The following is a 19,565-nucleotide window of genomic DNA, read 5'->3' as shown; positions in this document are numbered from 1 at the left end:
CCTGGATTTCGTTTCTTAAGAACTTTAAATACAATTGTCATCAATGAATAAAAAATTCACTGTAAAGTGTTTTGTTTACGGAATATCAAAACATTGTTTTTAACAGAAGAGAAAAAGTTGCAATATGTTCCCTGCTTCCAGCAATCAGTAAATACTACTGCACATGGCTTTATCATTAGTACACCAGGTAGAGTATAGGGAAAGATCTTGGCAATTTCTCATTTCTATGATTCTTTACAACATCGGGGACATGCAGAGATGCAGAGAATGAAGTTGAGTTACTTTTAAGTACTTCTAAGACAAGTTGTCATCTCCAACATTGTGACCTTCCATTACAGAGCTTTGCTTTGATGGGGATTTTGTCCTATACATTCAGTTGGGTTCGTCCACTGTATTCACTATTCCTTATTTGTATGTTTGTGCTTTCCAATGGAAAATCTACAAACTTACAGAGCAGACCAGCCTATGTATTGCAGTGGAGGCAGAAGGAAGGGGAGGACCATCCTCCTCAGTGAATTTCATAGTGAAACATAAAAAATGTTATCATTTTGAGATAATACTATACTAACTTAAAGACACCAAATAAATGATTAAAACACACTGTTTTGTAATGAAGGTCTACAGTAGCCTCAACAGCACTCTGTAGGGCAGCACCATGGTGTAGCCTGAGGACAGCTAGCTTCTGATTTAAAAATCTACCAGCCATTCAGATTTTTTACCAGCCAAAGTATTTTTTTAAATCTAAAATTACACCAACAACCAATTACACGAAAGAAAAACGGATGAGCATGATTTGTAATGTTTCTAAAACAATACATGTATTACTAGTGAGAAGTAATGTGGTATATTGTTTAATAATCTGGTTTCAGAGCTGGTCATGGGTGCACCTCAGCCACGCTCAAGGTCCTAAATGACATCATAACCGCCATCGATAAGAGACATTACTGTGCAGCCGTATTCATCGACCTGGCCAAGGCTTTCGACTCTGTCAATCACCCCATTCTTATTGGCAGACTCGACAGCCTTGGTTTCTCAAATGATTGCCTCGCCTGGTTTACCAACTACTTCTCTGATAGAGTTCAGTGTGTCAAATCGGAGGGCCTGTTGTCCGGACCTCTGGCAGTCTCTATTGGTGTGCCACAGGGTTCAATTCTCGGGCCGACTCTCTTCTCTGTATACATCAATGATGTTGCTCTTGCTGCTGGTGATTCTCTGATCCACCTCTACGCAGACGATACCATTCTGTATACTTCTGGCCCCTCTTTGGACACTGTGTTAACTAACCTCCAGACGAGCTTCAATGCCATACAACTCTCCTTCTGTGGCCTCCAACTGCTCTTAAACGCAAGTAAAACTAAATGCATGCTCTTCAATCGATCACTGCCCACACCTGCTCGCCTGTCCAGCATCACTACTAAAGCCCAATACACTACCCACCATTGCGACCTGTACGTTCTCGTTGGTTGGCCCTCGCTTCATACTCGTCGCCAAAACCACTGGCTACAGGTTATCTACAAGTCTCTGCTAGGTAAATCCCCGCCTTATGTCAGCTCACTGGTCACCATAGCAGCACCCACTCGTAGCACGCACTCCAGCAGGTATATCTCACTGATCACCCCCAAAGCCAATTCCTCCTTTGGTCGTCTTTCCTTCCAGTTCTCTGCTGCCAATGACTGGAACGAACTGCAAAAATCTCTGAAGCTGGAGACTCATATCTCCCTCACTAGCTTTAAGCACCAGCTGTCAGAGCAGCTCACAGATCACTGCACCTGTACATAGCCCATCTGTAAACAGCCCATCTATCTACCTACCTCATCCCCATACTGTATTTATTTATTTATCTTGCTCCTTTGCACCCCAGTATCTCTACTTGCACATTCATCTTCTGCACATCTACCATTCCAGTGTTTAATTGCTATATTGTAATTACTTCGCCACCATGGCCTATTTATTGCCTTAACTTACCTCATATGCACTCACTGTATATAGACTTTTTGTTTTCTTTTGTTCTACTGTATTATTGGCTGTATGTTTTGTTTATTCCATGTGTAACTCTGTGTTGTTGTATGTGTCGAATTGGCCAGGTCGCAGTTGCAAATGAGAACTTGTTCTCAACTAGCCTACCTGGTTAAATAAAGGTGAAATAAAAAAATTAAAACATTTGTGACCTGAGTCTTAACCAAAATATCACAGATGAGACAAGAAATTTCTCCTGCCCCTTTACGGGCAGGAGGTTACCGTGGTAATGCACCTCGAGTCATGTTTCTGCCTGTAGGGTTGAGTCTGACGAGTGGAAGCGTTGTCTTCTCTTCCCTAGCAGTTGAAACTCAAAAATAGAAAAACAACCTAGCTTGTGAGCAAAACAATGTAAATAGCCAAGAAACTGATGGACAAAGTCTCACTTGAGTAGATTTTTGTTTCAAGTAAATTCAACCAACTTAATGCATGTGCGCTGTGCTTCTAAAAATGACTCTTTCACTCAGCTCTTTATGTTCGCACAGCCCCTAGCCAGGCAGTGTTGCAGAAATACTTTGAAAAACAGTTACTGCAGCATTTATGTTACTAAAAATGTGATCATACTTATTCACAAATGCGAGTGAAATGCTCGCACTGTGGAGCCCTGACCACCCGCCAACATGGCTGGTGAAATAGACATCTTATGCCAAAATCTGCCTGCATTTGGCAGGTGGCGGATGTTAATTTTAGGCCCTGGTTCTCAACCTTCCATTGACTTACACAGTAATTATGACAACTTCAGAGCTCTTGCTCTTCATTCAAAGACTCAGTCATGGACATTCTTACTGACAGTTGTGGCTGCTTTGCGTGATGTATTGTTGTCTCTACCTTCTTGCCCTTTGTGCTGTTGTCTGTGCCCAATAATGTTTTTACCATGTTTTGTGCTGTTACCAAGTTGTGCTGCTGCCATGTTGTGTTGCTACCATGTTTTTGTCATGTTGTGTTGCTACCATGCTGTGTTGTCATGTGTTGCTGCCTTGCTATGTTGTTGTCTTAGGTCTCACTTTATGTAGTGTTGTCTCTCTTGTCGTGATGTGTGTTTTGCCCCCGCAGGAGGCCTTTTGCCTTTTGGTAGGCCGTCATTGTAAATAAGATTTTGTTCTTAACTGACTTGCCTAGTTAAATAAAGATTAAATAAAACAACTGACATGTTGTTCACCCAATCAAAGGATCGGAATCTAGTACTGAAAGCATAAGCTACAGCTAGCTAGCACTGCAGTGCATAAAATGTGGTGAGTAGTTGACTCAAAGAGAGAGAAAGACAATAGTTGAACAGTTTTGAACAAATTCAGTTCTTACAAAATGAAAGAGAAGCGAGAGAGAAAGAAAGCTAGCTATATTTCTTTGTATGTTTGTTTTCTCCACTTTTCACTTTCTTAGCTAGCGAATGCAGCTAGCTAGTTTAGCCTACTCAAACACTCAACTCAAATAGCAAGTGATGCTATGTTAGCTAGCTGGCTGTGGTTATCCAACACTGGAAGTCTTCCAAGTCAAGGTAAGCTTTTGGTTTTATACATTTATTGCCACCGGTGCCTGCCGGTGTTACTGCTAAACTGCTTGCTGACTACACTGTACTGCATGATTTTAGTGGCTTTAGAGAAGAGCGCGTAGATACAACGAGCAAAGTGATTATGCTGTTTGTATGTGGCTGCTATGAAAGTGAGCTGTGTTTGCGGAAAATGAGCTGTGAATTCATTCCGCCGATTATGTTGAAAAACCTTTTTAAACTGAACGAAATGGGGAGAAATATACCTGAATTTGTCCAATTGAAACTCTCGTTTGCAACTGTTGGACAAATGATTACACCCTAGATCGGCTAGATGCAGGCAAGAGTGTGCAAGGCGATATTGAATGTCACTGTCTGTCACCTTGATTACAATTTTTTTTCTCTCGACCTAAGCACCTACGTTGTAAACGTTCATTTGTAGGCTAGGTTGTAGCAACCTCATAGCAGGTTTACTAACTCGTTAGTTCTAGTAGCTACGTTGACTATGACGTGACAATGATGTAGGCTGTGTGTAACGGTAAGCAGTCATGATATGAAGGTTTGGCTTGGAAAGGTTTTTCGCCTGGTTACAGACAGCTGATGTGTTGTGCACTGAAGTCCACAAGCGAAGGGAAAAGGGAGAAGGAATTATATATACAAAGAGCAAAGTCATCATGCTGTTTTTATATGGCTGCTATGAAAGTGAACTGTGCTTGCTTGTGATCAGGTGTATATTAATTCCACCGATTCTGTTTCAAAAATGTATTTTTCCGAGAAAAAAAACAGAACAAAATGGGGATAAACATACCTGAATTTGTCCAATAAAACTCTAATTTCCAACTGCTGGACTAATGATTACACCCTAGATCAGCTAGATGCAGGCAAGAGTTTGCAAAGCAGTATTGAATGTGTCACTGTCTGTCACCTTGATAACTTAAAATTCTCTCAACCTGTGCACCTACACTACCGTTCAAAAGTTTGGGGTCACTTAGAAATGATAAACTTGGATTAGCTAACACAATGTGCCATTGGAACACAGGAGTGATGGTTGCTGATAATGGGCCTCTGTACGCCTAGATACTCCATTAAAAATCAGCAGTTTCCAGCTACAATAGTCATTTATAACATTTGTATTTGTATTTGTTTTTATTATGGATCCCCATTAGCTGCCGCCAAAGCAGCAGCTACTCTTCCTGGGTTCCAGCAAAATTAAGGCAGTTTATCTTTTTTTTTAACATTACAATACATTCACAGATTTCACAACCCACTGTGTGCCATCAGGTCCCTACACCACTACCACATATCTACAGTCGTGGCCAAAAGTTTTGAGAATACAAACACAAATATTAATTTTCACAAAGTCTGCTGCCTCAGTGTCTTTAGATATTGTTGTCAGATGTTACTATGGAATACTGAAGTATAATTACAAGCATTTCATAAGTGTCAAAGGCTTTTATTGACAATTACATGAAGTTGATGCAAAGAGTCAATATTTGCAGTCTTGACCCTTCTTTTTCAAGACCTCCGCAATCCGCCCTGGCATGCTGTCAATTAACTTCTGGGCCACATCCTGACTGATGGCAGCCAATTCTTGCATAATCAATGCTTGGAGTTTGTCAGAATTTGTGGGTTTTTGTTTATCCACCCGCCTCTTGATGATTGACCACAAGTTCTCAATGGGATTAAGGTCTGGGGAGTTTCCTGGCCATGGACCCAAAATATCGATGTTTTGTTCTCCGAGCCACTTAGTTATCACGTTTGCCTTATGGCAAGGTGCTCCATCATCATGCTGGAAAAGGCATTGTTCATCACCAAACTGTTCCTGGATGGTTGGGAGAAGCTGCTCTCGGAGGATGTGTTGGAACCATTCTTTATTCATGGCTGTGTTCTTAGGCAAAATTGTGAGTGTGCCCACTCCCTTGGCTGAGAAGCAACCCCACACATGAATGGTCTCAGGATGCTTTACTGTTGGCATGACACAGGACTGATGGTAGCGCTCACCTTGTCTTCTCCGGACAAGCTTTTTTCTGGATGCCCCAATCAATCGGAAAGGGGATTCATCAGAGAAAATGACTTTACCCCAGTCCTCAGCAGTCCAATCCCTGTACCTTTTGCAGAATATCAGTCTGTCCCTGATGTTTTTCCTTGCGAGAAGTGGCTTCTTTGCTGCCCTTCTTGACACCAGGCCACCCTCCAAAAGTCTTTGCCTCACTGTGCGTGCAGATGCACTCACACCTGCCTGCTGCCATTCCTGAGCAAGCTCTGTACTGGTGGTGCCCCGATCCCGCAGCTGAATCAACTTTAGGAGACGGTCCTGGCGCTTGCTGGACTTTCTTGGGCGCCCTGAAGCCTGCTTCACAACAATTGAACTGCTCTCCTTGAAGTTGTTGATGATCCAGCAAATGGTTGATTTAGGTGCAATCTTACTGGCAGCAATATCCTTGCCTGTGAAGCCCTTTTTGTGCAAAGCAATGATGACGGCACGTGTTTCCTTGCAGGTAACCATGTTTGACAGAGCAAGAACAATGATTCCAGGCATCACCCTCCTTTTGAAGCTTCCAGTCTGTTATTCAAACTCAATCAGCATGACAGAATGATCTCCAACCTTGTCCTCGTCAACACTCACACCTGTGTTAACAAGAGAATCACTGACATGATGTCAGCTGGTCCTTTTGTGGCAGGGCTAAAATGCAGTGACATTTTTTGGAGGGGATTCAGTTAATTTGCATGGCAAAGAGGGACTTTGCAATTAATTTGAAAAAATGAGTTTAAATGTATTTGGCTAAGGTGTATGTAAACTTCGACTTCAACTGTACATATAAATATATGGATGAGAGATGGCCGTGAGGCATAGGCAAGATGCAGTAGATGGTTTAGAGTGTAGTATATACATATGAGATGAGTAATGTAGGGTATGTAAACATTATATAAAGTAGCATTGTTTAAAGTGACTAGTGATACATTTATTACATCCAATTGGTGAACAGGCAGTGGCTCGGGTGGTTGTTGTCCTTGATGATCTTTTTGGCCTTCCTGTGATATCAGGTGGTGTAAGTGTCCTGGAGGGCAGGTAGTTTGCCCCGGTGATGCATTGTGCAGACCTCACTACCCTCTGGAGAGCCTTACGGTTGTGGGTGGAGCAGTTGCCGTACCAGGCGGTAATACAGCCCGACAGGATGCTCTCGATTGTGCATCTGTAAATGTTTGTGAGTGTTTTGTGAGTGTTTTCAGTGACAAGCCAAATTTCTCCTGAGGTACGGTGTCTGTGTGGGTGGACCATTTCAGTTTGTCCGTGATGTGTACGCCGAGGAACTTAAAACGTTCCACCTTCTCCACTACTGTACTGTCGATGTGGATAGGGGGGTGCTCCCTCTGCTGTTTCCTGAAGTCCACCATTATCTCCTTTGTTTTGTTGACGTTGAGTGTGAGGGCCCTCACCTCCTCCCTGTAGGCTGTCTCGTCGTTGTTGGTAATCAAGCCTACCACTGTAGTGTCGTCTGCAAACTTGATGATTGAGTTGGAGGCGTGCATGGCCACACAGTCATGGGTGAAGAGGGAGTACAGGAATTAGATTTTTCTTTTGATCATATTACTCCAGTGCTAGCCTCCCTACACTGGCTTCCTGTTAAGGAAAGGGCTGATTTCAAGGTTTTACTGCTAACCTACAAAGCATTACATAGGCTTGCTCCTATCTATCGTTCCGATTTGGTCCTGCCGTACATACCTACACGTACGCTACGGTCACAGGACGCAGGCCTCCTAATTGACCCTAGAATTTTTAAGCAAACAGCTGGAGGCAGGGCTTTCTCCTATAGAGCTCCATTTTTATGGAATGGTCTGCCTACCCATGTGAGAGACGCAGACTCGGTCTCAACCTTTAAAACCTGTTGGGGCTAGGGGGCAGTATTGAGAATTTAGAAAAAAATATGTGCCCATTTTTAACTGCCTCCTACACCAACTCAGAAGCTAGGATATGCATATTATTACCAGATTTGGATAGAAAACACTCTGAATTTTCTAAAACTGTTTGAATGGTGTCTGTAAGTATAACAAAACTCATATGGCAGGCAAAAACCTGAGAAAAAAAAGAATTTTGTGGCTGTACTATTTTTTTTGAGTCATTGTTAATAGATAACACAGTGAGAAAGGATTCATTTCGCACTTCCTACGGCTTCCACTAGATGTCAACGATCTTTATAAAGTTGTTTGAAGCATCTATGATGAACAGAGACCGGATGACAAGGAAGAGAAGTTGACCTCCCTGGGATGTCGTCACTTCATTATTGGCCGTACCTGCGCAATCATTTGAGTTCGTGTCAGGCGAGACATTTTTCAAAAACGTTTCTCAAGACACAGGAGAGGTCGGGTTGAAACATTACTGACGTTTCACGTTAAAAATGGCTCTAAAGGTTGATGCTAAACAACGTTTGACATGTTTGAACGAACGTAAATAGATAAAAAATTGTACTTTACGTCGTGACTTCCCACCCCCCACCGCCCTACGTATTAGTAGCCTTCCGAAGCGCTAACAACATGGAACAACTTGGAGTTATTTGGACATCAATTATGAACTTTGTCGAAAGAAACCACATTTGTTCTGGACCTGGGATTCCTGGAAGTGCCTTCTGATGGAGATAATCAAAGGTAAGGGGATATTAACAATTTCATTATCGATATTAGATGATGCTAACTGTATAGCCTAGCCTATTGTTCTTAGCATTGTACCCCGTTTATTGCAAAATGTGATTTCCCAGTAAAGTTATTTTGAGATCTGGCAATGCGGTAGCATTTACGAGATGATAATATATTATTCTTTGAATGACAATATTATGATTTACCAATGTTTTCGAATAGTAATTTTGTAAATTGTAACGCTGAATTCAAGGAAGCATTTGAGGCGAAAAAAATTCTGAATTTCACCGCGACTGTAAATGCTGTTTTTGGATATGGATGTGAACTTGATGGAACAAAAAATGCATGTATTGTATAACATAATGTCCTAGGAGTGTCATCTGATGGAGATTGTCAAAGGTTAGTGCATAATTTTAGCTGGTTTCTGCTTTTGGTGACGCCTGACCTTGAATTGAAAATGGATGTTTGTACTTTTTTGGCTATGTACTGTCCTAACATAATCTAACTTTATGCTTTTGCCGTAAAGCCTCTTTGAAAATCGAACAATGTGGTTAGATTAAGGAGATGTTTATCTTTTAAATGGTGTAAAATAGTTGATTGTTTGAGAAATTGAAATTATTAGATTTTTGATGTTTTGAATTTCCAGCCTTGCTAGCAATCCCATCTCAGGGTTCAATGCTACCCCCTAGCCCCAACAGACTCATCTCTTCAATAGGTCCTATGATCGAGTGTAGTCTGGCCGAGGAGTGTGAAGGTGAGCGGAAAGGCACTGGAGCAACAAACTGCCCTTGCTGTCTCTGCCTGGCCGGTTCCCCTCTCTCCAGTGGGATTCTCTGCCTCTAACCCTATTACAGGGGCTGGTCACTGGCTTAATGGTGCTCTTCCATGCCGTCCCTAGGAGGGGTGCGTCACTTGAGTGGGTTGAGTCACTGACGTGGTCTTCCTATCTGGGTTGGCGCCCACCCCTTGGGTTGTGCCGTGGCGGAGATCTTTGTGGGCTATACTCGGCCTTGTCTCAGGATGGTAAATTGGTGGTTGAAGAAATCCCTCTAGTGGTGTGGGGGCTGTGCTGTGGCAAAGTGGGTGGGGTTATTTCCTGCTTGTTTGGCCCTGTCCGGGGGTATCATCGGATGGGGCCACAGTGTCTCCTGACCCCTCCTGTCTCAGCCTCCAGTATTTATGCTGCAGTAGTTTATGTGTCGAGGGCTAGGGTCAGTCTGTTATATCTGGAGCATTTCTCCTGTCTTATCCGGTGTCCTGTGTGAATTTAAGCATGCTCTCTCTAATTCTCTCTTTCTTTCTTTCTCTCTCTCGGAGGACCTGAGCCCAAGGACCATGCCTCAGGACAACCTCCATACCTTCAGGCTCTGATCAGGCCCTACACCCAAACAAGGGCACTGCGTTCATCCACCTCTGGCCTGCTGGCCCCCTACCTCTGAGGAAGCACGGTTCCCACTCAGCCCAGTCCAAACTGTTCGCTGCTCTGGCACCCCAATGGTGGAACAAGCTCCCTCACAACGCCAGGACAGCGGAGTCAATCACCACCTTCCGGAGACACCTGAAACCCCACCTCTTTAAGGAATACCTGGGATAGGATAAAGTAATCCTTCTAACCCCCCCCTTAAAAGATTTAGATGCACTATTGTAAAGTGGTTGTTCCACTTGATATCATAAGGTGAATGCACCAATTTGTAAGTCGCTCTGGATAAGAGCGTCTGCTAAATGACTTAAATGTAAATGTAAATGTAACCTGGCATGATGACTCCTTGTTGTCCCCAATCCACCTGGCCATGCTGCTGCTCCAGTTTCAACTGTTCTGCCTGCGGCTATGGAACCCTGACCTGTTCACTGTGATTACTATTATTTGACCATGCTGGTCATCTATGAACATTTGAACATCTTGGCCATGTTCTGTTATAATCTCCACCCGGCACAGCAAGAAGAGGACTGGCCACCCCTCATAGCCTGGTTCATCTCTAGCTTTCTTCCTAGGTTTTGGCCTTTCTAGGGAGTATTTTCCTAGCCACCGTGCTTCTACACCTGCATTGCTTGCTGTTTGGGGTTTTAGGCTGGGTTTCTGTACAGCACTTTGATATATCAGCTGATGTAAGAAGGGCTATATAAATAAATTTGATTTGAATTTGATTTGATACAGGAGAGGGCTGAGAACGCACCCTTGTGGGGCCCCAATGTTGAGGATGAGCGGGGTGGGGATGTTGTTTCCTACCCTCTCCACCTGGGGGCAGCACGTCAGAAAGTCCAGGACCCAGTTGCCCAGGGCCAAGACGCAGGGTTTCGAGCTTAATGATGAGTTTGGAGGGTACTATGGTGTTAAATGCTGAGCTGTGATCAATGAACATAGGTATTCCTCTTGTCCAGATGGATTAGGGCAGTGTGCAGTGTGATTGCGATTGCGTCGTCTGTGGACCTATTGTGGCGGTAAGCAAATTGGAGTGGGTCTAGGGTGTCAGGTAGGGTAGAGGTGATATTATCCTTGACTAGTCTCTTAAAGCACTTCATGATGATGGAAGTGAGTGCATTGAGCGATAGTTGTTTAGCTCAGTTACCTTAGCTTTCTTGTGAACAGAAACAATGGTAGCCCTCTTGAAGCATGTGGGAACAGCAGACTGGGATAGGGATTGATTGAATATGTCCATAAACACACCAGCCAGCTGGTCTGCGCATGCTCGGAGGACACGGCTAGGGATGCCGTCTGGGCCGGCAGCCCTGCGAGGGTTAACACGTTTAAATGTTTTACTCACGTTGGCTGCAGTGAAGGAGAGCCTGCAGGTTTTGGTAGTGGGCCGTGTCAGTGGCACTGTATTGTCCACAAAGGGAGCAAAGAAATTGTTTAGTTTGTCTGGGAGCAAGACGTTGGTGTCCGCAACCGGGCTGGTTTTCTTTTTGTAATCCGTGATTGACTGTGGACCCTGCCACATACGTCTCGTGTCTGAGCCGTTGAATTGCGACTCTACTTTGTCCCTATACTGACGCTTAGCTTGTTTGATTGCCTTGGAGGGAATAGCTACACTGTTTGTATTCGGTCATGTTTCTGGTCGCCTTGCCATGATTAAAAGCAGTGGGTTGCACTTTCAGTTTCGCGCGAATGCTGCCATCAATCCACCGTTTCTGGTTGGGGAAGGTTTTAATAGTCACCGTGGGTACAACATCACCAGTGCACTTGCTAATAAACTCGCTCACCGAATCAGCGTATACATCAATGTTGTTGTCTGAGGCTATCCGTAACATATCCCAGTCCACATGATCGAAGCAATCTTGAAGCGTGGAATCAGATTGGTCGGACCAGCGTTGAACAGACCTGAGTATGGGCGTTTGCTGTTTTAGTGTCTGTCTATAGGCTGGGAGCAACAAAATGGAGTCGCGGTCAGATTTGCCAAAAGGAGGGCGAGGGAGAGCTTGGTATGCGTCGCGGAAGTTAGAGTAGCAATGATCCAGAATGCTGCCAGCCCAGGTCAAGCATTCGATATGCTGATACAATTTAGGGAACCTTGTTTTCAGATTAGCTTTGTTAAAATCCCCAGCTACAATAAATGCAGCCTCAGGATATATGGTTTCCAGTTTACATAGAGTCCAAAGTTCTTTCAGGGCCGTCGAGTCGGCTGCTTGTGGGGGGATATACACAGCTATGATTATAATCAAAGAAAATTCTCTTAGTAGATAATGCGGTCGGCATTTGATTGTAAAGAATTCTAGGTCAGGTGAACAAAAGGACTTGAGTTCCTGTATGTTATTATGATCACACCACGACTCGTTAACTTCTTAGTGATCACTTTAACGGGATTCATTTGACAACATCCAGTGAAATTGCAGCGCGCCAAAATCAAAAACAGAAATACTCATAATAAAAATTTATAAAACATACAAGTGTTATACATCAAAATAAAGCTTAACTTCTTGTTAATCCAGCCGCTTTATCAGATTTCAAAAAGGCTTTACGGCGAAAGCAGACCATGCGATTATCTGAGGACAGCGCCCCGCATACAATCACATGAAAATCAGATTTCAACCAGGCAGGTGCGCGACAAAAGTCAGAAATAGCGATATAATTAATGCCTTACCTTTGAAGATCTTCAGTTGGCACTCCAAAATGTCCCAGAAACATCACAAATTGTCCTTTTGTTCGATAATGTCCTTCTTTATGTCCCAAAAAATTGCCATTTATTTGACGCGTTTGATTCAGAAATACACCGGTTCCAACTCGCCCAACATGCCTACAAAGTATCTAATAAGTTACCTGTAAACTTAGTCCAAACATTTCAAACAACGTTCCTAATCCAACCTAGGTATCCTAAAATGTAAATAATCGATAGAATTTAAGACGGAATATACTGTGTTCAGTACCGGAAAATACAACGTGAAGCGCACCAAACAGAGGAGTCCACTTGGCTTGACACTTATAATACATCTAGTGGAAGCCATAGGAACTGCAAGCAGGTTCCTATTAAATAGAGCTTCCCATAGAAAACCAAAGGAAAACACAGTGACCTCAATTTTTTTTTACCCTGGATGGTTTGTCCTCGGGGTTTCGCCTGCCAAATCAGTTCTGTTATACTCACAGACATTATTTTAACAGTTTTAGAAACTTTAGCGTGCTTTCTATCCAAATCTACCAATTATATGGATATCCTAACTTCTGGGCCTGAGTAACAGGCAGTTTACTTTGGGCACGCTTTTCAATCCGGACGTGAAAATACTGCCCCCTATTCCTAAGAAGTTTTAATCATAAGGCATACACCCCCACCCTTCTTCTTACCAGAGAGATGTTTGTTTCTGTCAGCGCGATGCGTGACGAAAACGGGTGGCTGTACCGACTCTGATAATGTATCCCATGAGCCATGTTTCCGTGAAAGAGAGAATGTTACAATCTCTGATGTCTCTCTGGAAGGCAACCCTTGCTCGAATTTCGTCTACCTTGTTGTCAAGAGACTGGACATTGGCGAGTAGTATACTCGGTAGCGGTGAACGATGTGCCCGTCTACGGAGCCTGACTAGAATACCGCTCCGTCTGCTCCTTCTGCGGCGCCGTTGTTTTGGGTCGCCTACAGGGATCCGATCCATTGTCCTGGGTGGCTGTCCAAACAGAGGATCCGCTTCGGGAAAGTCGTATTCCTGGTCGTAATGTTGGTAAGTTGACGTTGCTCTGAGATCCAATAGTTCTTCCCGACTGTATGTAATAAGACTTACATACAGTGCTGTGCTTGTTGAGTGTCCTTCCCTATAAGCATGCTGAAATTCTGTTGTCAATTTGTTTACTGTGAAATAGCATTGTATCTGGTCAAACACAATTTATTCCAGAAGTTTACTAAGGGTTGGTAACCGGCTGATTGGTAGGCTATTTGAGCCGGCTATTTGAGCCAGTAAAGGGGGCTTTAAGGTGCCCCAAAGCTTTCTACTATCATTCTTTATATAATTTATCTTTCTTTCATACATTTTATAAATTATTTTTATTTAGGTTAGTCACATGATTTCTTAATTTGCAGTACGTTTGCCAGTCAGTTGGGCAGCCAGACTTAATTGCCATACCTTTTGCCTCATCCCTCTCAACCAAACATTTTTTCAATTCCTCATCAATCCAGGGGGATTTAACAGTTTTTACAGTAATTTTCTTAATGGGCGCATGCTTATTAGTAACTGGAATAAGTCGTTTCATAAATGCGTCAAGTGCAGCGTCTGGTTGCTCCTCATTACACACCACAGACCAACAAATATTCTTTACATCATTAACATTTGAATCACTACAAAACTTATTGTATGACCTCTTATACACTATATTAGGCCCAGCCTTTGGAACTTTAGTTTTCCTAGATATGGCTATTATATTGTGATCACTACATCCTATGGATTTGGATACTGCTTTAAAGCAAATCTCTGCAGCATTAGTAAAGATGTGATCAATACATGTTGATGATTTAATTCCTGTGCTGTTTCTCTTTGCTTATTTGAGCTATTCCTGCCATAATATTGACTTGGTCTTTTACAAAATAGGGATATCTTCTGTATACCACCCCTACCTTGTCACAACACAACTGATTGGCTCAAAAGCATTTAGAAGGAAATAAATTCCACAAATGAAGTTTTAACAAGGCACACCTGTTAATTGAAATGCATTCCAGGTGACAACCTCATGAAGCTGGTTGAGAGAATGCCAAGAGTGTGCAAAGCTGTTATCAAGGCAAAGGGTGGCTACTTTGAAGAATCTGAAATATAACATATAATTACATTTCTTTAACACTTTTTAGGTTACCTCATGGTTCCATATGTGTTATTTCATACTTATGTCTCCACTATTATTCTACAATGTAAAGAAAAACCCTGGAAAGAGTAGGTGTGTCCAAACTTTTGATTGGTACTGTATACAAATATACAGTATATACGGTGTACAGTGCATTCGGAAAGTATTCAGACCCCTTGACTTTTTCCACATTTTGTTATGTTACAGCCTTACTCTAAAATGGATTAAATAAAAAATGTTCCTCATCAATCTACACACAATCACCCCATAACAACAAAGCAAAAACAGATTTCTAGAAATGTTTACAAATGTATAAAAAAATAAAGACAGAAATACCTTATTTACATACGTCTTCAGAACCTTTGCTGGAAACAGGCGCATCCTGTTTCCATTGATCATCCATGTTTCTACAACTTGGAGTCCACCTGTGGTCAATTCAATTGATTGAACATGATTTGGAAAGGCACACTCCTGTCCATATAAAGTCCCACAGTTGACAGTGCATGTCAGAGCAAAAACCAAGCCATGAGGACAAAGGAATTGTCTGTAGAGCTCCGAGACAGGATTGTGTCGTGGCACAGATCTGGGGAAGGGTACCAAAACATTTCTGCAGCATTGAAGGTCCCCAAGAACACAGTGGCCTCCATTTTTCTTAAATAGAAGACATTTGGAAGCACCTAGACTCTTCCTAGAGCTCCAGAGTTCCTCTGTGGAGATGGGAGAACCTTCCAGAAGGACAACCATCTCTGCAGCACTCCACCAATCAGGCCTTTATGGTAGAGTGGCCAGACGGAAGCCACTCTTCAGTAAAAGGCACAACCCCACTTGAAGTTTCCTAAAAGGCATCTAAAGACTTTCAGACCATGAGAAACAAGATTCTCTCGTCTGATGAAACCAAGATTGAACTCTTTGGCTTGAATGCCTAGCGTCACGTCTGGAGGAAACCTGGCACCATCCCTACGGTGAAGCATGGTGGTGGCATCATGCTGTGGGGATGTTTTTCAGCGACAGGGAGACTAATCAGGATCAAGGGAAAGATGAACAGAGCAAAGTATAGTGAGATCCTTGATGAAAACCTGCTCCAGAGCACTCAGGACCTCAGACTGGGGCAAAGGTTTACCTTCCAGTAGGACAATGACCATAAGCACACAGCCAAGACAACGCAGGAGTGGCTTCGGGACAAGTCTCTGAATGTCCTTGAGTGGCCCAGCCAGAGCCCGGATTTGACCCCGATTGAACAGCTCTGGAGAGACCTGAAAAAAGCTGTGCAGCGACGCTCCCCATCCAACCTGACAGAGCTTGAGAAGATCTGCAGAGAAGAATGGGAGAAACTCCCCAAATACAGCTGTGCAAAGCTTGTAGCATCATACCCACAAAGAGCTCTTATAGGACCAGGGCACAAATAATAATAATCAATCATTTTGTTCTTTATTTAGCCATCTTACATGTAAAAGCTTATTTGTTCATCAAAATGTGTGAATAACTCACCACAGGTTAATGAGATGGCTGTGCTTGAAAGGATGCACATAACTCTGCAATGTTGGGTTGTATTGGAGAGAGTCAGTCTTAAATCATTTTCCACACACAGTCTGTGCCTGTGTTTCGTTTTCATGCTAGTGAGGGCCGAGAATCCACTCTCACATAGGTAAGTGTCTTAACAGCGCAATTTGCCAAGGCAAGAAATTCGAAGCACATTTGACATTGTCCGAAAGTTTGAGTTCATTTGCACACAAAAAAAATCATACATTGATGGAAAGACCTGTGTGTTGTCCTTGTTAATGCAGACAGAAAAGAGCTACAACTTCTTAATCATAGCCTCAATTTTGTCCCACACATTGAATATAGTTGCAGAGTCCCTGTAATCCTAGATTCAGATCATTCAGGCGAGAAAAAAACATCACCCAGATAGGCCAGTCGTGTGAGAATCTCGTCATCATTCAAAGCGGTCAGACAAGTGAAAATTATGGTCAGAAAGAAAACTTTAAGCTGTGACGACCCTCCCACTCTGTCTGCTGTATTTTCTCTCTTTGCTCTTGTTCCTCATTAGGATGCCAGTGGGCGGAGTTGGAAGGGTCGTCAGCTAGATGGGAAACACCTGGGCTCGGGTGTGTCCCAGGATAAAGACAACTCTTCCACAGTCATTGAGGAGACTCTCTCCATGCAGACTCTTTGTTTTTGGTTGTAATAGTTATGGTATCTAATAAATATATATATTTGATACTCCTTGTCTCCACGTTGTCTCCCTTTTGTTGCGAACTCTGAGCCGGTTCGTAACAAGTGGGAGCTCATCCGGGACTTTGAACTTGTGTTTGGGAGAAAACGTGGAGGTATGTTAAATTGAGGTGCTTTGTTTGTTAGTTTGAGTTTGGTGCTCAGTACTGGTTGCCTTTGGTTGTTTGGTTTGTGTGCTGTGTTGGAGAGAGTACATTGGTTAGTTTCCAGGCCCCTGCCCAGCCTGGAAACGCTTGTTCTACTCGCTGTTGGGACATCGGTCTGAGGAGGTGAGTACAATCAGCTGTGTATCTTGGGAGATTTGGATAGGGTAGTGAAACTTACTACCCGGAGCTATAGCCTTTTTCCCCTGATAGGCTTAGCGACGTGTTTCATTTTTGGAATATGTTGGGCATTGTTAATGTTTGTTATTTTTGTGTGGTGTCTGTGGACTGAGCAGTTGTCTCGGGAGCACATCCGTGGCTTGGTGGAATCTACCAGCGTGCTGGGGGGTTACTTCCTTGCCAGCGGGCTACAGTGCATAATTACCCACCGCAAATCTGCATGAAGACTAGGGTTGAGTTATTGTAGGTTTTGGGGAAGCTCCATATCTCATCTCTTTTTTGTGGTGCCCGGTGTGATTGTATTCTCTTGTTGTGGTCTGGTGTGCTCAACTGAATCGTTGGAGTGACTATGAATCGTTGGAGTGACTATGAACCGTTGGAGTGACTATGAACCGTTGGAGTGACTATGAACCGTTGGAGTGACTATGAACCGTTGGAGTGACTATGAACCGTTGAGGAGTGACTATGAACTGTTGGGAGATGTTGTTTGTAGCTGATACGGTCTCGTGTGCCCTGTTCCTGAGTGTTATGTGACTGACCATTGTTTGGTTTTGTCATGTTCTAACTTTCCTGTCTGTTCCCTCCTGGTCTTGTGTTCTCCTTTCCTCTTAAATGTTGCTTCCTGTGCGCAAAGGTTGCTGAGGTCTGGGGAGAAGGAGGTTGGCTGGGGCAAGTGGAAGGTGAACATGTAACCTCTCGTAAATTTGGGACGCAGAGGCCTGTGTCAATTTGGGACGCAGAGGCCTGTGTCAATTTGGGACGCAGAGGCCTGTGTCAATGTGGGACGCAGAGGCCTGTGTCAATGTGGGACGCAGAGGCCTGTGTCAATGTGGGACGCAGAGGCCTGTGTCAATGTGGGACGCAGAGGCCTGTGTCAATGTGGGACGCAGAGGCTGGTACGTTGTTCCGGGGCCCTTGTTGGTCCCCGGTTTTATGGGGGGGTGTGTGACGACCCTCCCACTCTGTCTGCTGTATTTTCTCTCTTTGCTCTTGTTCCTCATTAGGATGCCAGTGGGCGGAGTTGGAAGGGTCGTCAGCTAGATGGGAAACACCTGGGCTCGGGTGTGTCCCAGGATAAAGACAACTCTTCCACAGTCATTGAGACTCTCTCCATGCAGACACCTTGTTTTTGGGTGTGCTAGTTATGGTATCTAAAAAAATATATATTTTTGATACTCCTTGTCTCCACGTTGTCTCCCTTTTGTTGCGAACTCTGAGCCGGTTTGTAACAAGGCTCATCTCAATTCAAAAAACTTGCCAATACTTTGCACTTCTGTATGTTGTAAAAGCATTACATAGTCGCTGCCCATATCATTGCATAATGCAGAAAATACATGAAAGTTCAGGGGCCTTGCTTTAACAAAGTTAAAACCATTTTCACTGTAGTGTCCAAAATGTCATTCAAGCTGTCAGGCATTCCCTTGGCAGCAAGAGCCTCTCGGTGGATGCTGCAGTGTACCCAAGTGGCGTCGGGAGCAACTGCTTGCACGCGCGTTACCACTTCTCTATGTCTCCCTGTCATTTTGCGCCATCAGTACAGATACCAACACATCTTGACCACAAGTCCATTTGATGTCACAAAGCTGTCCAGTATTTAAAAAATATACCCTCATGTTGTGCTGGTTTCCAGTGGTTTGCAGAAGATGTCTTCCTTAATTGACCCTGTTTGGCCCTGTCCGGGGGTATCATCGGATGGGGCCACAGTGTCTTCTGATCCCTCCTGTCTCAGCCTCCAGTATTTATGCTGCAGTAGTTTATGTGTCGGGGGGCTAGGGTCAGTCTGTTACATCTGGAGTATTCTCTTGTCTTATCCGGTGTCCTGTGTGAATGTAAATATGCTCTCTCTAATTCTCTCTTTCTTTCTTTCTTTCTCTCGGAGGACCTGAGCCCTAGGACTACCTGGCATGATGACTCCTTGCTGTCCCCAGTCCACCTGGCCATGCTGCTGCTCCAGTTTCAACTGTTCTGCCTGCGGCTACGGAACCCTGACCTGTTCACCGGACGTGCTTGTTGCACCCTCGACAATTACTATGATTATTATTATTTGACCATGCTGGTCATTTACGAACATTTTAACATCTTGACTATGTTCTGTTATAATATCCACCCGGCACAGCCAGAAGAGGACTGGCCACCCCTCATAGCCTGGTTCCTCTCTAGGTTTCTTCCTAGGTTTTTGGCCTTTCTCAGGAGTTTTTCCTAGGGAGTTTTTCCCAGCCACCGTGCTTCTTTCACATGCATTGCTTGCTGTTTGGGGTTTTAGGCTGGGTTTCTGTACAGCACTTTGAGATTTCAGCTGATGTACGAAGGGCTATATAAATAAATTTGATTTGATTTTGATTTGACCCCCCATAAACGTAACGGACAAATACCAGGAGCTGTGCCAGGCGCGCCAGGTCTGTTGACTCATCCAGCTGTAACGCATATAATTCACTGGCTTGTATGCGCAGCAGTAATTGTTTCAAAACATCTCCTGCCATGTCACTGATGCGTCATGAAAGTGTTGTTTGATGAAGGCATTGTCCCGCGGCAGCAGGAAGAATTAAGTTCTCCACAATAGTATGGGGCTTGCCTGTCCTAGTCACTCGGTAGCTCACATTATAAGACGCTTCTAGCCCCTTCT

At 43.7% G+C, this 19,565-nt stretch overlaps 1 protein-coding gene across 3 annotated transcripts in view; it reads right to left on the bottom strand.

The window, feature by feature from the left end:
• The window catches only part of LOC115204619 (relaxin receptor 2-like), a 190,960-nt gene that overhangs the window by 4,613 nt on the left and 166,782 nt on the right, over positions 1–19,565 (bottom strand). The gene's annotated exons all lie outside the window — the stretch shown is intronic.

The sequence above is a fragment of the Salmo trutta genome, chromosome 12 (genome assembly GCF_901001165.1).
Source record: "Salmo trutta chromosome 12, fSalTru1.1, whole genome shotgun sequence".
Lineage (NCBI taxonomy): Eukaryota > Metazoa > Chordata > Actinopteri > Salmoniformes > Salmonidae > Salmo > Salmo trutta.
Note: the sequence above shows the minus strand (reverse complement) of the source record. Positions and strands in the feature narration are given on the sequence as shown.